Genomic DNA, 24096 nt, shown 5'->3' on the forward strand with positions numbered 1-24096 from the left:
AGTAATACTAAACATATTCAACCATCAAAAATAAATGGTAGACATTTTCCCGCTTTGGATCTCGAAGGATGCATTCAGACAGCTGCAGTGTCAAAGCAAAACAGTTTCATTTTGCGTCAATGCTACAGTTAACGTGTAAATACAGGCTGAATTCAGTGTATTTCTGAATTCAGCGTTACTCTGGTGTTCCCAAGGATCTATCCATGACCCCCTCCTATTTCCCATCTACATGTTGCACTTCAGCAAAAATCATTCGAAAAAACGTCAGTTTTCACATGTACGCTGACAACACCCAGCTCTACCTCATCTCTCGACCCCTCCACTGTCTCCAATTTGTCACGCTGTTTGTCCGACATCCTGTACTGTATGAGCCGAAATGTGCTCCAATTAAATATTGGAAAGACTAAAGCTGCTGTCTTCGGTCCCCGGCACTAACTCCGTTCCCTAGTTATCAAATCCATCCCTCTCCCTGGCCACTGTCTAAGGCTGAACAAGACCGTTTGCAACCTTGGCAACCTATTTGACCCTGAGCCGAGCTTCCAACCCTATATCCTCTCCATCACCAAGACCGCTTACTTCCATCTCCGTAACATCGCCCGACTCCGCCTCTGCCTCAGCTCATCTGTTAATGAAACCATCATCCATGCCTTTTTAACCTAAAGACTCAAGTATTCCAATGCTTTCCTGGTCGACGTCCCACCAACTATGTTCCGTATACTTGATCTCATCCAAAACTCTGCTGCCTGTGTCATAACTCGGACCAAGTCCCATTCACCCATCACCCGTGCTCACTGACCTACATTGGCCCCTGGTCCGGCAGCGCCTCAATTTTAAATTTCTCCTCCTCGTGTTCAAATCCCCCCAGGGGCCTCGCTCCTTCTTAGCTCTGCAATATCCTCGAGCCCCACCCAAAATAATCGCATCCCAAATTACAAATACCCATCAATGAGGTTGTGCATGACTCAAATCTCAGCAATTGACATAAAAAAATATAGGAAACTTTTTAAAGTGGTTATTAAGAAAATTGGTATTGAATTATTTTTACGATAAAAGTCTAATTGAAAAGCTCCATCCTATTCATCATTTCAAAATGAATATTATGCCACATTTTGCTGTCAAAGTAACAGTGAGGCTAATGGCGCTCACTGCTGATCATTCATAAATGGTACAGCCACTTCAGGCGAGGGGCAGAAGCGCGGTTAAATGCCATTATCCAAACGTTGCTGTCCGAGTTACACCGCTCCGCGAAAACAGCATTTCTCTGTCCGCCTCACCATTGGCATGCATTGAATATCATGAAGTAGATAAAAACTAAACCTACTGCAGATATTTAGGGCCAGTAATTAGTAGTGCAAGTACCCTTTTAACAATGTAGTATGTGTTATGTCAGTGGCCCACTGGGGTTCAGAGTGGGGGCTCAGGGGGGGTCACAGCCATGATGCTAACCATGAGTTGGAGGAGGAGGAGGAGAGCTCCTGTTGTCGCTGAAGGAGGAGGTCACCTGTGGAGAAGGACAGGTTCAGCCGTCGTCGAGGAGTGAAGGCCCGCCGCCGCTGGAGGAGCCGAGCGAAGGCCCGCCGCCGCTGGAGGAGCCGAGCGAAGGCCCGCCGCCGCTGGAGGAGCCGAGCGAAGGCCCGCCGCCGCTGGAGGAGCCGAGCGAAGGCCCGCCGCCGCTGGAGGAGCCGAGCGAAGGCCCGCCGCCGCTGGAGGAGCCGAGCGAAGGCCCGCCGCCGCTGGAGGAGCGAAGGCCCGCCGCCGCTGGAGGAGTGAAGGCCCGGTCGCCTGGTCGGAGTCTCACTTGCTCGCCGGGCATCGTCGTGGATCAAGGACTCCCGGTCGTCGTCGCTGATGGATGGTGTGGTGGTGGGGGAGGGAAGCCTGAGGTCGGCCCGATCTTGTGGGATTCGCAGGGTTGGGTTTAGCGTAGGGGTTTAAAGTGTTTAAGACCCCCTATTAGGGTATATTAGGGCTAGGGGAAATTTAGACAGTGGGAGGGGGGAGGCTGAGGGTGGAAAGTTGCCGGATGGTGGCAGTTCAGCAGGGGAGCTCCCTGGGCTGCCACCCCAGCGGCCATCTAACCTGCCATACCTGGCTTAAGATGTCTCTCCCTGTAGCTGAGGAGCACCTCCCAGAGTCACAGTGCGGATTTCGTCCCCTATGGGGCACAACGGACATGATTTTTGCAGCGCGACAGCTGCAGGAAAAATGCAAGGAACAGCACCAGCCCTGATACATGGCCTTCTTCGACCTTACAAAGGCCTTTGAACTGTCAACCACGAGGGTCTATGGACCGTCCTCCTCTGTTTCAGATGCCCCCAAAAGTTCGTCACCATCCTCCGCCTGCTCCACGACGACATCCAAACGTGATCCTTACCAACGGATCCATGACCCAATCCACGTCCGGACCGGGGTCAAAGGGCTGCATCATCGCCCCAACCCTCTTCTCAATCTTCCTCGCTGCCATGCTCCACCTCACAGTCGACAAGCTCCCCGCTGAAGTGGAACTAAACTACAGAACCTTCGTCGTCTCCAGGCCAGGTCCAAAACCACTCCAACCTCTGTCGTCGAGCTACAGTACGCGGACGCGCCTGCGTCTGCGCACATACAGAGGCTGAACTGCAGGACATAGTCGACGTACTTACTGAGGCGTACGAAAGCATGGGCCTTATGCTAAACATCAGCAAGACAAAGGACCTCCACCAGTCTGTCCTTACTGCACAGCACTGTCCCCCAGTCATCAAGATCCACAGCGGGGCCCTGGACAACATGGACCACTTCCCATATCTCGGGATCCTCCTATCAACAAGAGCAAGCATTGATGATGAGATCCAACACCGCCTCCAGTGCGCCAGTGCAGCCTTCGGCCGCCTGAGGAAAAGAGTGTTTGAAGACCAGGCTCTCAAAACTGTCACCAAGCTCATGGTCTACAGGGCTGTAGTAATACACTCCCACCTGTTTAGGTCTGAAACATGGACCATGTACAGTCGACACCTCAAGTCGCTGGAGAAATACCACCAACGATGTCTCCGCAAGATCCTACAAATCCCCTGGGAGGACAGACGCACCAACATTAGCGTCCTTGACCAGGCCAACATCCCCAGCATTGAAGCACTGACCACGCTTGATCAGCTCCGCTGGGCAGGCCACATAGTTCGCATGCCAGACATGAGACTCCCAAAGCAAGTACTCTACTCTGAACTCCTTCACAGCAAACGAGCCAAAGGTGGGCAGCGGAATCGTTACAAGGACACCCTCAAAGATTCCCTGATAAAGTGCAACATCCCCACTGACACCCGGGAGTCCCTGGCCAAAGACTGCCCTAAGTGGAGGAAGTGCATCCGGGAGAGCGCTGAGCACCTCACGGCTCGTCGCCGAGAGCGTGCAGAAATCAAGCGCAGGCAGTGGAAAGAGCGTGCGGCAAACCAGTCCCACCCACCCCTTCCCTCAACCACTATCTGCCCCACCTGTGACAGAGACTGTGGTTCTCGTATTGGACTATACAGCCACCTGAGAACTCATGTTAAGAGTCTTCCTCAATTCCAAGGGACTGCCTATGATGATGATGATGATGTGTTCATGACTGTCAATCAACCTTTCTGTCTCATTCCAGATTCTCAATTCAGATTGTGAATTATTTTAGGAGCTATTTAAATCTTACTTTTCCTGACCTTTTTTTCCTCTCTGAATCCAATCCTTCCTTCTCTCCTTGACATTGAATTCACTCCCTTTCTTAGTCCTTCTGCTGTTTGTTTCCCAATCCTTAAATCTCATTGGTTAAGAACATAGCCTTTTTGGTTGCCCTGTTCACGCAGATCCCAGATATCCCGTTTCCTTCACTGAGCCATTATTAGCTCGCACTTTCAGCATCTTATTGGGCAATTTTATTTGAGCTGAAGGATGCCAGGCAAGTCTAACTAATGCAGATGCCTTGCTACACCAAAACCCAGCCCAGTAAATAAGCTGAAACCAATTTAGCAGCATTTAGCATTTTTGCAATTTCCCTCTTTTTTTTTGTTGCAAATTTTCTCTCCTATCCTGAAGGCACTGGACTCCTTCCTGGGGGCACGGTTCCACAGGCAAGACAAGCTCCTTCCAATACCTTGCCTAAACAGTCATTCTTCATGTTCGAGCCTGAACAATGTGTTGGCAGGCCATTTGGTCACACAGCATCACAGCTGAGCCCAGTCATGTCCTCCTCCAACGCCCACACAAGGACACCATGCAGGCGCAGGGTCCCAGGATAGCAACCATGGCCGCAATTTCGCCAACCTTAGTGGGTCCGGGACGGCCAGGGTAGGTGGCAGGTTGCGACCCCGTTCCTGACTCCATCCCACACTGTGAAAAAATTTTAGCTTGATGGGGCTTGTTAAGCCCACCCTTTGAGGTTCGTGGCCAATTAAAAGGAAACGGGTCTGATGCCGTTATTTGATGACGTGTTATCAGCCAGTTTCCTTAAAGGGACCGTGTCCACATTGATTTTGACAGTGGTGCTGTCAGTGTTCTGCAGCATTGAGGTGCTACAAACATTGACAAGCACTGCACAAAGGTGCATGGCTGCACCCAGGCTCTCCCATGACTCCCTTCATATGAACATAAGAATTAGGAACAGGAGTAGGCCATCAAGCCCCTCGAGCCTGCTCCGCCATTCAACAAGATCATGGCTGATCTGGCCGAGGACTCAGCTCCACTTACCCGCCCACTGCCCATAACCCTTAATTCCCTTATTGGTTAAAAATCTATCTATCTGTGATTTGAATACATTCAATGAGCTAGCCTCAACTGCTTCCTTGGGCAGAGAATTCTACAGATTCACAACCCTCTGGGAGAAGAAATTCCTTCTCAACTCGGTTTTAAATTGGCTCCCCCGTATTTTGAGGCTGTGCCCCCTAATCTCCCCGACCAGTGGAAACAACCTCTCTGCCTCTATCTTGTCTATCCCTTTCATGATTTTAAATGTTTCTAGAAGATCACCCCTCATCCTTCTGAACTCCAACGAGTAAAGACCCAGTCTACTCAATCTATCATCAAAAGGTAACCTCTGGAAAATCTCCGGAATCAGTCGAGTGAATCGTCTCTGTACCCCCTCCAAAGCTAGTATATCCTTCCTTAAGTAAGGTGACCAAAACTGCACGCAGTGCTCCAGGTGCGGCCTCACCAATACCCTGTACAGTTGCAGCAGGACCTCCCTGCTTTTGTACTCCATCCCTCTCGCAATGAAGGCCAACATTCCATTTGCCTTCCTGATAACCTGCTGCACCTGCAAACTAACCTTTTGGGATTCAAAAAGAGTTTCATACACAAGGACCCCCAGGTCCCTCTGCACCGCAGCATGTTCTAATTTCTCCCCATTCAAATAATATTCCCTTTTACTGTTTTTTTTTCCAAGGTGGATGACCTCACATTTTCCGACATTGTATTCCATCTGCCAAACCTTAGCCCATTCGCTTAACCTATCTAAATCTCTTTGCAGCCTCTCTGTGTCCTCCACATAACCTGCTTTCCCACTAATCTTTGTGCCATCTGCAAATTTTGTTACACTACACTCTGTCTCCTCTTCCAGGTCATCTATGTATATTATAAACAGTTGTGGTCCCAGCACCGATCCCCGTGGCACACCACTAACCACCGATTTCCAACCCGAAAAGGACCCATTTATCCCGACTCTCTGCTTTCTGTTAGCCAGCCAATTCTCGATCCATGCTAATACATTTCCTCTGACTCCGCGTACCTTTATCTTCTGCAGTAACCTTTTGTGTGGTACCTTATCGAATGCCTTTTGGAAATCTAAATACACCACATCCATCGGTACACCTCTAGCCACCATGCTCGTTATATCCTCAAAGAATTCCAGTAAATTAGTTAAACATGATTTCCCCTTCATGAATCCATGTTGTGTCTGCTTGATTGCACTATTCCTATCTTGATGTCCCGCTATTTCTTCCTTAATGAGAGCTTCAAGCATTTTCCCCACTACAGATGTTAAACAAACCGGCCTATAGTTACCTGCCTTTTGTCTGCCCCCTTTTTTTAAACAGAGGCGTTACATTAGCTGCTTTCCAATCCGCTGGTACCGCCCCAGAGTACAGAGAATTTATAACGAATGCATCTGCTATAACTTCCGCCATCTCTTTTAATACCCTGGGATGCATTTCATCAGGACCAGGGGACCTGTCTACCTTGAGACCCATTAGCCTGTCCAGCACTACCCCCCTAGTGATAGTGATTATCTCATGGTCCTCCCTTCCCACATTCCCGTGACCAGCAATTTTTGGCATGGTTTTTGTGTCTTCCACTGTGAAGACCGAAGCAAAATAATTGTTTCAGGTCTCAGCCATTTCCACATTTCCCATTATTAAATCCCCCTTCTCATCTTCTAAGGGGTATGGCGAGAAAGCAGGAATGGGGTACTGAAGTTGAATGTTCAGCCATGAACTCATTGAATGGCGGTGCAGGCTAGAAGGGCCGAATGGCCTACTCCTGCACCTATTTTCTATGTTTCTATGTTTCTATGTAACATTTACTTTAGTCACTCTTTTCCGTTTTATAGATCGGTAAAAGCTTTTACTATCTGTTTTTATGTTTTGCGCAAGTTTACCTTCGTAATCGATCTTTCCTTTCTTTATTGCTTTCTTAGTCATTCTTTGCTGTCGTTTAAAATTTTCCCAATCTTCTCGTTTCCCACTAACCTTGGCCACCTTATACGCATTGGTTTTTAATTTGATATTCACCTTTATTTCCTTGGTTATCCACGGCTGGTTATCCCTTCTCTTACCGCCCTTCTTTTTCACTGGAATATATTTTTGTTGAGCACTATGAAAGAGCTCCTTAAAAGTCCTCCACTGTTCCTCAATTGTGCCACCGTTTAGTCTGTGTTTCCAGTCTACTTTAGCCAACTCTGCCCTCATCCCACTGTAGTCCCCTTTGTTTAAGCATAGTACGCTTGTTTGAGACACTACTTCCTCACCCTCAATCTGTATTACAAATTCAACATACTGTGATCACTCATTCCGAGAGGATCTTTTACTAGGAGATTGTTTATTATTCCTGTCTCATTACACAGGACCAGATCCAAGATAGCTTGCTCGCTTGTAGGTTCTGTAACATACTATTCTGAGAAACAATCCCGTATGCATTCTATGAATTCCACCTCAAGGCTACCCCGTGCGATTTGATTTGACCAATCGATATGTAGGTTAAAATCCCCCATGATTACTGCCGTTCCTTTTTCACATGCCTCCATTATTCCCTTGATTATTTTCCGCCTCACCGTGAAGTTATTATTTGGGGGCCGCTAAACTACGCCCACCAGTGACTTTTTCCCCTTACTATCTCTAATCTCCACCCACAATGATTCAACATTTTGTTCATTAGAGCCAATATCGCCTCTCACAACTGCCCTGATATCATCCTTTATTAACAGAGCTACCCCACCTCCTTTCCGTTCTTGTCTATCTTTCCGAATTGTCAGATACCCCTGTATGTTTAATTCCCAGTTTTGGCCACCCTGCAACCACGTTTCTGTAATGGCCACTAAATCATACCCATTTGTAATGATTTGTGCCGTCAACTCATTTACTTTATTTCGAATGCTGTGTGCATTTAGGTAGAGTGTTTTAATACTAGTTTTTAAACCATGATTTTTAGTTTTGACCCCTCCTGCAGCCCCTTTATATTCATACATATTGTCCCTTCCTATCACCTTGTGGTTTACACTTACCCCAGTGCTACTCTGCTCTGTTGCCTTCTGCCTTTTGCATTCTTTCTTGGGGTCCTGTTCATCTGAGCTCTCACCCACTCTAACTAGCTCAGAGCTCTCTCCTGGGTTCCGAATACTCCTCACATTGAGGCACCAAGCTTTCATGCTTGCCTTTTTATTACACTTTGACCCTTTAGAATTTTGCTGTTCAGTGGCCCTTTTTGTTTTTTGCCTTGGGTTTCTCTGCCCTCCACTTTTACTCATCTCCTTTCTGTCTTTTGCTTCTGTCTCCATTTTGTTACCCTCTATCTCCCTGCATTGGTTCCCATCCTTATGGAGGGAGTCACAACATGCAGGGAGGTCCTCTTCCTTTCCAATGGGCCGAAGACACCTCTCCGCAGACCAACGCAGCTTGGTTGCACGCTGCATAGGAGGGCACAAGCAGAAATGTCGTCAACAGGATCACGCTTCAGTGGTGCAAACCTTTCAATGATCTCTGTCTTCCCTACCCCTACTTCTGCACATCTTTACTCACACCAACTTACCTTGCACCTGCACCCATCCCTCTTTCTCTATCTATCTACATTATCACTTCCCCATCTCACGAGCCACCCCTCACACTCACCCTCATCCTTGTCCAATCATACCAACTAACAACACACAAGAGTAGGGTCTTTTAACCAATGTTCATGTAAAGTTTCTGCTAATTTGTTGTCAAACATTGAAATCTTTATTTTCAACACTTTGCCTTCTTGGACAGTTTTGTGTGCACCTTTGGAAGTGGCTTTGTGAGTTGTAGTGAATGGTGAGGCACAATGGTGATGAATGTGAAACAAATGGCTTGGGCATTGTAGGGATGCTTTATGGTGCTAGTGTGGGGTGATGCCAACCTGACGCATTATGTGGCAGCCAGGATGTACAGCATCAAGTGAAATCCCTGGCCTCCTCGGCAGCAATGTGATCGGGTGCTGATGCCCTGTGCAACATCAGGTGATTGCGGTGAAGGTTGGTATTGTTGGTGCTGCTGGTGTGTCTGGTGATGCTGGTGTTCGAGCTGATGATGGTGGGATTCTGAGGACCAAGCTGTTGGAATTAGACGGCAGATGAAGTTCAGATGACAGAAGCGATTTGTCAATGGTGAAAGAGGTTATTCCAAGGAGGTAACAGTGGATAGAGTTTACCCCAAGCAGTTCCAAACTGCATATAGCTAAAAAGTTGATTCCAAATCCTGAAGACTCCAGGTTCTAGATTTGGATAGTGAACAGCTGTCAACTATTCGGAGGAATGAAGAGTCACTGAAAGCCCGACCTACTTACCTGTGTGATCCCCGAGTGCCAGGAATCTCGTGAAAAAGCTGGAAAAATGGTCAGTACATGGTAAAATGCTGTTTAAATATCTTTTAACAAGCTCTTAACTATGTCAATTGGCTTCCCCGCCACTTAGTGTTGAGTCTGTAAAGCGCACACACACCGGACACTTGGAAAACTGACATGGAGGCGGATTGACAGTGGGCTGTCAGGGCCGGATTTTCGGCAGGTTTGCAACCAGGCTTTCACCGCGATTTGACCCTCCGCAGCAAAAACAGTCGCGATCTTCGGGTACCTGTTTATGGTGGCGCTTCCAAGTACCGCCGGGGAGAAGTGCACTGATGTGCAACGACTCAGATTATGTTTACATCTGAGTTTCGGCTCTCTCCTGACCTGTACGCCATGCCCAGAATAGCGACAGGTCAAACCTGCAAAAATGGTAAGTTAAAGTTTTTATTTTTTTTGCAGTGATTAGATAGTTAAGGGTCTTGTGAATGTTTTTGGAATGTTTTTTGGAATTTTGTTTTCCCACTCCCAAGGCCACTCTCGCAGCACTCCCGGCCCCGGACTAAATTTGGTGAAACTTGCGTTTTTGCACTGCGAATGCTTGTGCAATGCCCCCCTTACCAATGCACCCCTGGCACAGATGCAAAGACCGAAGGTTCAGGCTAAAAACAGTAGCACAGCGCAAACGCTAAGTTTCACAGTATCGCTACCATTTTCTCCGTAAAACCCCGAAAGCCGAAAATCCGGCCCTCTAATCTTTTATATTTTGGCAGCAGACCCGCCTCCGAATTTACCCTCTGAGCGCTGGCAAAATTCCGGCCTATGAGTGGGATAGAAACTTGGGTGGATAATTCTCTCCCTAATCCAGGTGTAATGAAGCAAATTGATATGCCCTCCAACCAGCCCAGCTGAGATCTTTCTGGTCTGTGTGAGTCACCTACTTATTGCCTTAATCACCTGAACTATCAGAGAAGCTTTCACTTTTACTCGCAAAAAACTCAACATTCCTATGTGTTCAATGCAAATGAAAATAATTTTGCAACACACAATCATCAATCTGTCAAATCCTAAAATCGAATTGTCACTCAGTAATAAGTGACACATATGACCAATGTGATAGCTACATGCTGATCTAAATAAACAAACACTCTCATTGAAATTAAACCCACAATCTAAAATGCATCTTAACTGAACGCTAGATAATATATAAAATAAAGTAAAACATTTATATATTACATTACCAGCACAAAAAGCTCAACCTGGTCTGTCATCTTGCCTGAGCCAAATGGGTATCATGCTCTGTTAATTTTAAATCCAACCACAAAAATATTTGGAAGAAGTCCATCTTGCCCATGTTCTCACTTTCCTAATGTTATAGTTATAGATCAGCAAGAATTGTACATATAAATATAATTTATAGTTGTGCTAACTTAAAGGGCTCAATCTTGGCCCACCCCTTTTTTCAGCGCACTTACCGGAGATGCGGCGCTTTTCTCCGTTCAGAAGTGCGGCAAAAAAATTCCTCCCCACTTTGGCCGCTGTCCGGCCTCTCCCTGGTCGGCGTGCAGCGTGGCCAGCAGAGTCGGGGGCGAAGCCATTGTCCTGCGCTGAAATCAGTGCCGGGACGTCTGCACATGCACTTTGGAGTCAGGTCGCGATGTCCGCGCATGCGCAGTAGCGTCGAAATTTGCCAATCGGCCATTTTTAAAAGGAATCATAGCTGCTTGTGTTTTGCTGTCCAATGAGTTTGCTCCGATTACGGTAGTTCCCGCCCCTATCCCTGGCTGAGTGGTCTCCCAGTTGTCCCGCCCCTATCCCTGGCTGAGTGGTCTCCCAGTTGTCCCGCACCTATCCCTGGCTGAGTGGTCTCCCAGTTGTCCCGCACCTATCCCAGGCCGAGTAGTCTCCCAGTTGTCCCGCACCGATTCCAGGCCGAGTGGTCTCCCGGTTGTCCCGCACCTATCCCAGGCCGAGTGGCTTCCCGCACTGGCCCGCTGCCTTCCTGGGCTGAGTTTTCAGATGAAGGTAGGACTTACTTCTCTTTTTTATTTGTTATTGAATGCTTATTACTTTTTGTGTTTTGCTTAGTGCTTTGTTAGTGCTTTAGATGCAGGTCCTCTCCGCTTCCCTTCCCGCCCCATCCCAGGCCGAATAGCCTCCGATGTACCTACCTGCGCTCATTTCTTAACTCTCCGCAAGGGTTTTCTGAAGTTGCCACATACACTGGCCTAAGTAGATTTGGAGTAACTATTAGCTGGCCAAAGTGGCCTAAATGGCCAAAACTGGAGTAGATGGCTGGTAACGCCCCCTTTTGAGAAAAACTAAACTTTAAAAAATCGTAACAAACTCACTTACACTGGCGCAAATTGAATGTGCAAAATGGGGATTTTTAAGATATGCCAGAAAAGTTAAGTTACTCCAAAAAAAACGGAGCAACTCCTAGCCAAAATTGAGTCCAAAATAAGTAGATGCAATATTCAGATAAGCCATTCCAAGAATAAAATTACTTTCTACTCATGTCTCCATTCCTTGGCAGCAATTTCATATAGTCCCACTTAAGAGGACCCAAGCCCTCCAAAATATATTATTCATCCATTTCAAAATGCAATCTGATGTTAAAAGAACAGGATCTAAACCAAGTCAGTTCTGTAAAAAATTTTGAGCACAATGACAACAGTCGAGGCATTACATAACATAAGAAATAGGAAATAGGAGCAGGAGTAGGTCTGCTCCGCCATTCACTGAGATCATGGTTGATCTGAAAGTACATTAGAGGCTGTCCTGAACAGTCATCATTTTTATGAGAGAAATTTTTGGCTTACCCCTCTTTTTTTTTGAAAATTAAGCACTTTGTTCTCTTCAGAGTATGAAAGTCAATATTATTGAGGAAATTACAATAGTTAGAAATGATTGCTGAACAGGAAGTCAATCTTTCAACAAAGTGCATTTAATAAACGGGCACAACCCAGTTCTAATGCTGAGGAAGAGTCTGCCAACTAAAACTTACAGCCATATTTTGTTTACAGATGTTGACTAACCTGCTGTTTACTTCCACTATTTTACGTCCAATTTCTAGCATTTGCAGGTTTTTTTCCCTTTTTATTTCTAGCTTTGGTGTCTGATTAGATGCTCTTGAAGGCAACAGCATAGCATATTCCAGTACTTTACATATATCTTTTAAACAACTCAATCTACTTCAAATCTAATTCCCAATTCACTAATAAAAAAAACTCACATCAACTAATTTTTTTTTAAATGCCAATCCACTCCACCTCCTTAAACAAGATTAAACAAGTGCAAGTTAAAACTTTTCAGGTCTTTTGAAATTGTCAACAAATTATATTTTAAAATGGCTTATTTACAACATCCTACAACATTTTAATTTGATATTTATATGCAATTAAAGATGTCAGAACCATGAACATTTTCAAATAGTTTGATAAATGTTTAATATTTAAAATTAATTCTGCTATTAAACAGTTACTTGTAATAATAAATCTTAATTCATTTCTGTCACAGCAGTGGCTCAAAAATGATTCAGCAACGTTTGAGGTTACAGCTGATTTTGGGCACCAAAATATCTCAAGTGCAATGCGCTGCATCAAGGAAACGTGCAATGTCCATATTTCAAAGCAAATCCATTTTACGATACTCAATATCGAAAAGGTGTAAATAAATCATTTATGATGACATTACCAGATGCAAGAAGAGAGAAAAAGTATTAACAGAAAAGTTAACTTCCACTATTTCTAATGCCTCCTGTTTTTAAAATACATGCATTCCTTCTGCAATCAAATATGCACACGACAGCTCCTTCTAATATGCACTTAGCATCAAATGCCACAAAACAATCAATCAATTTACAATCAAACTTCAAGACATCAATACCAAGTGAATTGAGAAAAATCTAATGAAAATGGAAAACACCATGTTTCAACACCGAGTCAATCCATATTTAAAATTCTCTTCCTTGTTTTCAAATCCACTGCCTCGCCCCTCCCCATCTCTGTAATCTCCTGGCCCCACAGCCTCCTCCCCCGCCAGATGTCTGCACTCCTCTAATTCTGCCCTCTTGAGCATTCCTGACTATAATTGCTCAAACACTGGTGGCCGTGCCTTCTAGTCCCTAAACTCTGGAATTCCCTGCCTAAACCACACCACCTCTCTTCCTTTAAGATCCACCTTAAAACCTACCTCTTTGACTAAGCTTTTGACCACCTGCCCTGATATAGCCTTACTATATAATATCTTGGGAGTCTCCTATCAACAAGAGCAGGCATTGATGATGAGATTCAACACCGCCTCCAGTGCATCAGTGCAGCCTTCGGCCGCCTGAGGAAAAGAGTATTTGAAGATCAGTCCCTCAAAACTGCCACCAAGTTCATGGTCTACAAGGTCTTAATAATACCCGCCCTCCTGTATGGCTCAGACGTGGACCATATACAGTAGACACCGAAGTTGCTGGAGAAATACCACCAGCTATGTCTCCGCAAGATCCTGCAAATCCCCTGGGAGGACAGACACACAAACATTAGCGTCCTCATCCAGGCCAACATCCCCAGCATTTAAGCACTGACCACATTTGATCAGCTCCGCTGGGCAGGCCACATCGTCCGCATGCCAGACACGAGACTCCCAAAGCAAGCGCTCTACTTGGAACTTGTCCACGGCAAACGAGTCAAAGGCGGGCAGAGGAAAGATTACAAGGACACCCTCAAAGCCTCCGCCCTAAATGGAGGAAGTGCATTCGGGAGGGCGCTGAGCTCCTCGAATATCCTCGCCAAGAGCATGCAGAAATCAAGCGCAGGCAGCGGAAGGAGCATGCGGCAAACCAGGCTCCCTGCCCACCCTTTCCCTCAATGACTATCTGTCCGACCTGTGACAGAGACTGTGGTTCTCGTATTGGACTGTACTGCCACCTAAGAACTCATGCTAAGAGTAGAAGCAAGTCTTCCTCAATTCCGAGGGACTGCTTATGAATATAAAAACAGAGAATGCTGAAAATCTCAGGTCAGGTAGCTTCTGTGGAGACCCTTCGGGTCGTCAACCCGAAACATTAACTCTGTTTTTCTCTTCACAGGGGCTGATTGACCCGCTAAGATTTCCAGCATTCTTTGTTTTTATTTCCGATTCTAGCATCCGCAGTATTTTGCTTTTGTCTGATATCTCCCAATGTAGCTCGGTGTTAAATTCTGTTTGATAATCGCTGCTGCGAAGCGCTTTGGAGACATTTTACTACATTAAAGACACTGTTTAAATGCATGTTGTTGTCAATCCGTGCATTTGACCCTTGGTGTGACAGGCAACTCTCAGAGAGTGACAGAGGGGAGTGACAGAGAGTCTCATTAAAGGGCCTGCAGTGCAAGGCGGCCTGACAACCACCCGGGGCGCGGGCTCACACTCACACCTTGACAGCGAGCAGGTCCCGACGAAAACAAACCCTGCCACACCAGGAGCCTGCCGGGGGCGGCGGGGCAGCGACTGACGCCATTTACACCGCGGGACGGCCGCCCAGGCCAGAGGAGGGGGAGGGGGGGGGGGGTCTCGCACACGACAAGTCCGGCTTCGCCATCGCTCAATACCGACCTCCCGTGAACCCACACACAGGGTGGATTAGAGCTAGCCCCGCCAACTCACAGCGGCTCACCCTACCTCAGCAATCCCACGGCACAGAAAGGCCTGCGCTCCGGGCCTCGGCTTCGCTTCGCTTCGCTTCACTCCCCGCCGCCAGTTGTTGTTTCCAGTCCAAGTCCTTCCGACCGCGCAGGCGCACCACTCCCCCATTAATAGACAGCACCCCCGCCGGAGCCAGAGGGAACTACAACAAACTCCACAGACAGCTCCCCCATCCTCCCCCCCCCACGGCAACCACAGGAAATTGACACAACATCCCCAGACAATGCCGCCACAGGAACTACATGCAACTCACACAACCTCCTCAGGCAGCGACCCCCACAGAAACGATAGGGAACTGACACCACCACCACCCCAGACAGCGCATCCCATAGGAAATATAGGGAACTGACACAACCTCGCCAGACAGCGTCCCCCGACGGGAACTGACACAACCTTCTCAGATAGCGCCCCCATCCTCCCCCCCATGGGAACTACAGGGTACAGACAAAAACTCCCCAGACAGCGCTGTCCACAGGAACTGAATGGCAATGACACAGCCTCCGCAGACAGTTGCCCTTACAGGAACTACAGGGAATTGACACAACATCCCCAGACAGCATCCCCCACAGGAACTACAGGGAACTGACACATCCTCCCCAGTCAGCGCCCCCACAGGAACGCCTAGGAACTGACACAACTTCCCTGCACAGGAAATACAAGGAACTGAGAGAATCTCTCCAGACAGCAGGGAACTGACACAACCTAATAAGACAGAACCCCCTTCAGGAACTACAGGGAACTGACACAACCTCCCCAGACAACGACCCCCACAGGAGCAGCAGCAAACTGGCACGATTTCCCCAGGCAGCGCCCCACAGAGGAACTACAGGGAACTGACACAAACTCCACAGACGGCATCCCCCACAGGAACTATAGGGAACGGACACCACCTCACCGGACAGCGCCCCCAGAGAAAGTACAGGGAACTAACACAACCAGCCCAGACAGCAAACCCCATAGGAACCAGAACTACAGGTAACTGACACAACCTCCCAGACAACGCCCCCCCACCCCCCACAAGAACTACAGGGAACTGACACAACCTCCCCAGACAGCGTCCCCGCCCCCCAAGGTATCGACGGAGAACTGACACAACATTCCAAAACAGCACTGCCACAGGCACGACTGGTTATTGACACAAACTCCCCAGACAGGGTCTCCCACAGGAACTACAGGGTACTGACAAAACCTCCCCATACAGCACCACAGCAGGAACGACAGGGAACTGACACAACCACGCAAGACATCGCCCCCACTGGAACTACAGGGAACTGACACAATTTCCCCAGACAGCACCGCCACAGGAACTACAGGGAACTGATACAATCTGTCTAGACTGTGCCCCCAACAACTACTACAGGGAACTGACACATCCTCCCCAGACAGCGCCCCAATCCTCACCCCATGGGAACTTTAGGAAATTGACATGACATCCCCAGACAGCACCGCCACAAGAACTACAGGGTACAGAAAAAAACTCCCCTGACAGTGCCCCCCACAGAAACTATAGGGAACTGACATAGCCTCCCCTGACAGTATACTCCAAAGGAACTACAGGGAGCTGACATAACCTCCATAGACAACACCCTGACAGGAAATACAGGATACTGACACAACCTCCACAGAAACCGCCCTCCACATTAATTACAGGGAAATGACAACCTCCGCAGAAAGTGCCTCTCACAGGAAATACAGGGAACTGACACAACCTAACCAGACAGAGCCCCTACAGGAGCTACTGGGAACTGACACATCTTCCGCAGACTGAGCCCGCCACATAAACTACAACGAACTGATACAACCTCCCCAGACAGCGACCCCCACAGGAACTACAGGGAACTAACATAACCAGCCCAGACAGCACCCCCACCTCAGGAACAACAGGAAACTGACGCGACCTCCCCAGGCAGCACCCCTGACAGGAATGGCAGGGAACAGACACAATGTCCCAGACAGTGCGCCGCAGAGGAACTGCAGGAAACTGACGCAACCTCTTCAGACTGCAACCACCTCAAGAACTATAGGGAGCTGACACAACAACCCCAAACAGTGCCTCCCCCTGGAACTACAGAAAACTGTCACAACCTCCCTAGACAGGGCCCCCGACAGGTACTACAGGGAACTGACAAAACCTTCCCAGACAGCGCTTCCCCCCACAGGAACTATAGGGAAGTGCAAAATCTCCACAGGCAGAACCTCCGCACAGGAACGACAGTGAACTGACAGAACATCTCGAGACAGCGCCCCACACAGGAACTACAGGTAACTGACACAACCGCGCAAGACATCGCCACTGGAACTACAGGGAACTGACACAACTTCCCCAGACAGTACGGCCACAGGAACTACAGGGAACTGACACAATCTACACAGACAGCGACCCCCACAGGAATGACAGGGAATTGACACAACTTCCCCAGACAGCACCCCCCACAGGAACTACAGGGAACTGACACATCCTCCCCAGACAGCACACCAATCCTCACCTCATGGGAACTTTAGGAAATTGACACAACATCGCCAGACAGTGCCGCCACAAGAACTACAGGGTACAGACAAAAACTCCCCAGACAGCGCCCCCACAGGAACTACAGGGAACGGACAGCCTCCTCCGACAGTATCCCCCACAGGAACTACAGGGAGCTGACACAACCTCCGTAGACAGCACCCCGACAGGAAATACAGGATACTGACACAACCTCCCCAGAATCCACCCTCCACATTAATTACAGAGAACTGACACAACCTCCGCAGAATGCGCAACCCACAGGATCTACAGGGTACTGACACAACCGCCACAGACCAAAACTCCCAGAGGAACTACAGGGATCAGACACAACGTCCCCAGACAGCGATCCCACCCCACAGGGACTACAGGGAACTGACACAGCCTCCACAGACAACGTCCCCCACAGGAACTACAGGGAACTGACACAACCTCCCCAGAGAGCACCCCCACAGAAACTACAGGGAACTGACTCAATTTCCCAAGACAGCGCACACCACAGGAAATACAGGGAACTAGCACAATGTCCCCAGGCAGCGCCCGCTGCAATAAATACAGGGAAATGAAACAACTTCCTCATAAAGATGCCCTCTGCAGGAATTACAGGGTACAGACGCAACCTCCCTGGACAACGTCGCCACAGGAACTACAGGGAACTGACAAAACCTCCCCAGACAACAACCGCCACAGGATCTACAGCGAAATGATACAATCTCCCCAGGCAGCGCCCCTCCGCAGGAACGACAGGTTACTGACACAACCTCGCCAGACAGCTCCGCCACAGGAATTACAGGGAACTGATACAACCTAATCAGACAGAGCCCCCTACAGGAACTACTGGGAACAGACTCAACCTCCGCAGACTGAGCCCCCCACAGAAGCTACAGCAAACTGATATAATCTCCCCAGACAGCGACTCCCACAGGAACAACAGGGAACAGACACAACCTCACAGACAAAGCCCCTGCTAGAACGACAGGCAACAGACACAACCTCTGCATACAGAGCCGTCCACAGAAACTACAGTGAACTGACACAACTTCCACAGACAGCGACCCCCACAGGAACTACAGGGAACTGACACAACCAGCCCAGACAGCGCCCCCACCTCAGGAACCACATCAACTGTTGCGACCTGCTCAGGCAGCACTCCCCACAGGAATGAGAGGGAACAGATACAATGTCCTCAGACAGTGCCCTGCAGAGGAACTACAGGGAACTGACACAACCTCTTCAGACTGCGACCCCCTCAAGAACTATAGGGAACTGACACAACAGTCCCAAACAGCACCCCCGACCCCCCGGAACTACAAGAAACTATCACAACCTCCATAGACAGTGCCCCTCACAGGTAATGCAGGGAAGTGACACAGCTTCCCCAGACAGCGCCACCATCCTCCCCCCACAGGAACTACCAGGAACTGACACGACATCGCCAGACAGTGCCCCCACAGGAACTACAGGGTACAGGCACAAACTCCCCGGACAGCGCACCCACAGGAACTACAGGGCACTGACGTAGCCTCCACAGTGTCCCCCACAGGAAATACAGGGAACTGACACAATCTCCCCAGAAAGAGGCCCTCCACATCAACTACAGGGTATCAACGTAAACTCCTAAGACAGCATCGCGACAGGAACTACAGAGAATTGACACAACCTAATAAGACAGAAACCCCTACAGGAACTACAGGAAACTGACACAACCTCGCCAGACAATGACCCCGACAGGAGCAGCAGCAAACTGACACAATCTCCCCAGGCAGCGCCCCACAGAGGAACTACAGGGAACTGACAAAAACTCCACAGACGGCATCTCCAACAGGAACTACAGGGAATGGAGACAACCTTACCAGACAACGCCCCCAGAGATAGTACAGGGAACTGACACAACCTGCCCAGACAGCAAAGCCACAGCAACAAAAGGGAACTGTCACAACCTCCCAGATAGTGGTCCCCCACAAGAACGACAGGTAACTGACACAACCTCCCCAGACATTGCCCCCCCACCCACAGGAACTACAGGGAACTGACACAACCTCCCCATACAGCGCCCCCTCAACCAAGGAATCTATGGGGAAATGACACAACATTCCAGAACAGCGCCGCCACAGATACGACTGGTTATTGACAGAAACTCCCCAGACAGCACCCCGACAGGTACTACAAGGAAATTACACAACCTCCCCAGACAGTGCCCACTATAGGAAATACAGGAAACTGACCCAACCTCCATACACAGTGCCCCCACAGGAACTACAGGGAACTGACACAACCACCCCAAACAACAACCCCCAGAAGAACTACAGGGAACTGACACTACCTTCCCCGACAGTACTCCGCCACAGGTACGATTAGGAATTGACACAACCTCACAAGACATCGCCCCCACTGGAACTACAGGGAACTGACACAACCTCCCCAGAGAGCACCCCCACAGAAATGACAGGGAGCTGACACAACCTCCGTAGACAGCACCCTGACAGGAAATACAGGATACTGACACAACCTCCCCAGAAACCGCCCACCACTTTAATTACAGGGAACTGGCACAACCTCCGCGGTAAGCGCCTCTCACAGGAAATACAGGGAACTGACACAACCTCCCCAGACAGCGCCCAGCACAGGAAATACAGGAAACTGACAAAAACTCCCCACACAGAGACCTCCAGAGGAACTACAGCGATCAGACACAACATCCTCACACAGCGCCCCGCCTTCCCCCCCCACCGCTCCCCCACCCCCGCCACCACAGGAACTACAGAGAACTGACACAAACACCCCAGAAAGTGCAATCCACAGGATCTACAGGGACCTGACACAATGTCCCCAGACAGCGACCCCACCCCACAGGAACTACAGGGAACTGACACAATTGACACAGACAGCAAACGCTTAAGGAATTACAGGGAACTGACACAACCTCCCCAGGCAGAACCCCCGCGCAGGAACGACAGTGAACTGACAGAAAGTCCCCAGACAGCGACCCACACAGGAACTACAGGTAACTGACACAACCTCCCCAGACAGCGCCCCCGCTCCCCCCACAGGAACTACAGGGAACTGACACAACCTCTCCAGGCAGAACCCCCACGCAGGAACGACAGTGAACTGATAGAAAGTCGCCAGACAGCGACCCACACAGGATCGACAGGAACCTGACACAACCACCCCAGACAGCAACCCCCAGAAGAACTACAGGGAACTGACACTACCTTCCCCGACAGTACCCCGCCACAGGTACGATTAGGAATTGACACAACCTCACAAGACATTGCCCCCATTGGAACTACAGGGAACTGACACAACCTCCCCAGAGAGCACCCCCACAGAAACGACAGGGAGCTGACACAACCTCCGTAGACAGCACCCTGACAGGAAATACAGGATACTGACACAACCTCCCCAGAAACCGCCCACCACTTTAATTACAGGATACTGACACAACCTCCCCAGAAACCGCCCACCACTTTAATTATAGGGAACTGGCACAACCTCCGCTGTAAGCGCCTCTCACAGGAAATACAGGGAACTGACACAACCTCCCCAGACAGCGCCCAGCACAGGAAATACAGGAAACTGACAAAACCTCCCCACACAGAGACCTCCAGAGGAACGACAGCGATCAGACACAACGTCCTCACATAGCACCCCACCTCCCCGCACCCCCCCCCCACCACAGGAACTACAGAGAACTGACACAAACACCCCAGAAAGCGCAACCCACAGGATCTACAGGGACCTGACACAACCTCCACAGACAACATCCCCCACAGGAACTACAGGGAACTGACACAATTGACACAGAAAGCAACCCCTTAATGAATTACAGGGAACTGACACAACCTCCCCAGACAGCACACCCCCACAGGAGCTATAGGGAACTGATACAACCTGTCCAGACAGCGCCCCCGCCACCCCCCCCCACCCCACAGGAACTACAGGGAACTGACACAACCTCTCCAGGCAGAACCCCCGCGCAGGAACGACAGTGAACTGACAGAAAGTCCCCAGACAGCGCCCCACACAGGAACTACAGGGAACTGACACAACCTCCCCAGACAGTGCCATAACAGGAATTCCAGGGAAATGATACAACCTCCCCAGACAGCGCACCCCCCCCTCAGGAATCTACAGGGAATTGACACAACATATCCAAAACATCGCCGCCACAGGTCCGACTGGTTATTGAAACAAACTCCCCAGACAGGGTCCGCCACAGGAACTACAGTTACTGACACAACCTCCCCAGTCAGCGTCCGCCCCTAGCGGAACTACAGGCAACTTATGCAAACTCCTCAGAGAGCACCCTGAAAGGAACTACAGGGAAATGACATCACCTCTGCAGACAGCGCCCACTATAGGAAATACAGGAAACTGATCCAACCTCCCCACACAGCACCCCCAGAGTGACGACAGGGAACTGACAAAGCGTCCCCCAGAGGAACGACAGGAAACTGACACTACCTGCCCAGACAGTGCGCCACCACATGTATGACAGGGAACTGACACAACCTCACAAGACATCGCCCCCACTGGAACTACAGGGAACTGACACAACTTCCCCAGACAGCACCGCCACAGGAACTACAGGGAACTGACACAATTTATACAGACAGCGACCCCTACAGGAATTACAGGGAACAGACACAACCTCCCCAGACAGTACCCCCAACAGAAACTACAGGGAACTGAAAGAACCTGCCCAGACAGCAACCGCCCCCCCCCCAACAAGAACTACAGGGAACTGACACAACCTCTCCAGACAGCGTCCCCATCCTCACCCCACGGGAACTTTAGGAAATTGACACGATATCCCCAGACAGTGCCACCACAAGAATTACAGGGTACAGACGCAAACTCCCCAGACAGCACCGCCACAGGAACTACAGAGAACTGACACCGCCTCCCCAGACAGTATCCCCCACAGGAACTACAGGGAACTGACACAACCTCCGTAGACAGCACCCCGACAGGAAATACAGGATGCTGTCACAACCTCTCCAGAAATCGCCCTCCATATTAATTACAGGGAAATGACACAACCTCCCAGAATCCGCCTCTCACAGGATATACAGGGAATTGACACAACCACCCCAGACAGCACCCACCACAGTAAATACAGGAAACTGACACAAAGTCCCCAGACAGAGACCCCCAGAGGAACTACAGGGACCAGACAAAACGTCCTCATCAACACCCCCAACAGGGAACTGACACAAACACCTCAGAAAGCGCAACCCACAGGATCTAAAGGGTACTGACACAATCTCCACAGACAGCGACCCCACAGGAGCTACAGGGACCTGACACAACATCCCCAGGAAGCGACCCCACCCCACAGTAACTACAGGGAACTGACACAATCTCCACATACAGCGTCCCCCACAGGAACTACATGGGCCTGACATAACGTCCCCAGACAGCGACCCCACCCAACAGGAACTACAGGGAATTGACACAACCTCCACAGACAGCGTCCCCCACAGCAACTACAGGGAACTGACACAACCTCCCCAGAGAGCACCCCCACAGCAACTACAGGGAACTGACACAACCTCCCCAGAGAGCATCCCCACAGAAACTATAGGGATCTGACACAACGTCCCTAGACAGCGAACCCCACAGGACCTGCAGGGAACTGACACAATGTCCCCAGGCAGCGCTCTGCACAATAACTACAGGGAACTGAAACAACTGCCCCATAAAGATGCCCTCTGCAGGAATTACAGGGTACAGACGCAACCTCGCCGACAACATCGCCACAGGAACGACAGGGAACTGACACAACCTCCCCAGACAACGACCGCCACAGGATCTACAGCAAATTGGCACAATCTCCACAGGCAGCGCCCCACCAGAGCAACTACAGGGAACTGACTCAACCTCAACAGACAGCGTCCCTGCATAGGAACTACAGGGAAGGAACACAACCTCCCCAGACTGCGAACACTTTAGGAAATACAGAAAACTGACCCAACCTTCAAACACAGTGCCCCCACAGGAACTACAGGGAACTGACACAACATCCCCAGACAGCACCCCCACAGGAACTACAGGCAACTGACACAGCCTCCCCAGAAAGCGTCCCCCACAGGATCTAAAGGAACTGACACAACCACCCCAGGCAGCGCCGCCACAGGAATGACAGGGATATGAGACAACCAACACAGACAGCACCCCACACAGTGATTACAGGCAACTGACACTATTTCCCCAAACAGCGCCCCTCCCACAGGAACTACAGGGAACCGATGCAACTTCTCCAGACAGCGAACTCCCAGAGGAACTATAGGGTAATGATACAACGTCCCCAGACAGCGACCCCTGCCCACAGGAACTACAGGAAACTGACAAAACCTCCAGAGACAATGCCCCACCACCCCCCGGAACTACAGGAAACTGATATAACCTCCTCAAACAGCACCTGCTACAGGAACTACAGTGAACTGACACAACCTCCCTAGACCGAGCCCCCCACAGGAACTACAGGGAACTGACACAAAGTCCTGACAAAGTGCTCTACACAGGAACTCCAGGGAACTGACACAACCTCCACAGACAGCACACCTCACAGGAACTACAGGGACCTGACACAACATCTCCAGACAGTGTCGCCACAGGAAATACAGGGAACTGAGACCACCTCCCCAGACAATGACCCCCACAGAATCTACAGCAAACTGGCACTATCTCAACAGGTAGCGCCCCCCCCCCCCCCCAGAGGAACTACAGGGAACAGACACAACCTCCGCAGACTGAGCCCCCCACAGAAGTTACAGTGAACTGATACAATCTCCCCAGAGAGCGACCCCCACAGGAATGACAGGGTACTGACACAACCTCCCCAGACAGTACTGCCACAGGAAGTACTGGGAACTCACACAAGCTCGGCAGACTGAGCC

At 49.7% G+C, this 24096-nt stretch overlaps 1 protein-coding gene across 4 annotated transcripts in view; it reads right to left on the bottom strand.

Moving 5' to 3' along the window:
- The window catches only part of LOC139270369 (lysine-specific demethylase 4C-like), a 632979-nt gene extending 618198 nt beyond the window's left edge, over positions 1-14781 (bottom strand). For all 4 annotated transcript variants that reach the window (XM_070888436.1, XM_070888434.1, XM_070888435.1 and 1 more), the window contains exon 1: positions 14662-14781. The gene's annotated coding sequence lies outside the window, so the exon portion shown is untranslated. The remainder of the gene's footprint in view (positions 1-14661) is intronic.
- Between the last annotated feature and the right edge of the window lie 9315 nt (positions 14782-24096).

This window comes from Pristiophorus japonicus, chromosome 1 (genome assembly GCF_044704955.1).
Source record: "Pristiophorus japonicus isolate sPriJap1 chromosome 1, sPriJap1.hap1, whole genome shotgun sequence".
Lineage (NCBI taxonomy): Eukaryota > Metazoa > Chordata > Chondrichthyes > Pristiophoridae > Pristiophorus > Pristiophorus japonicus.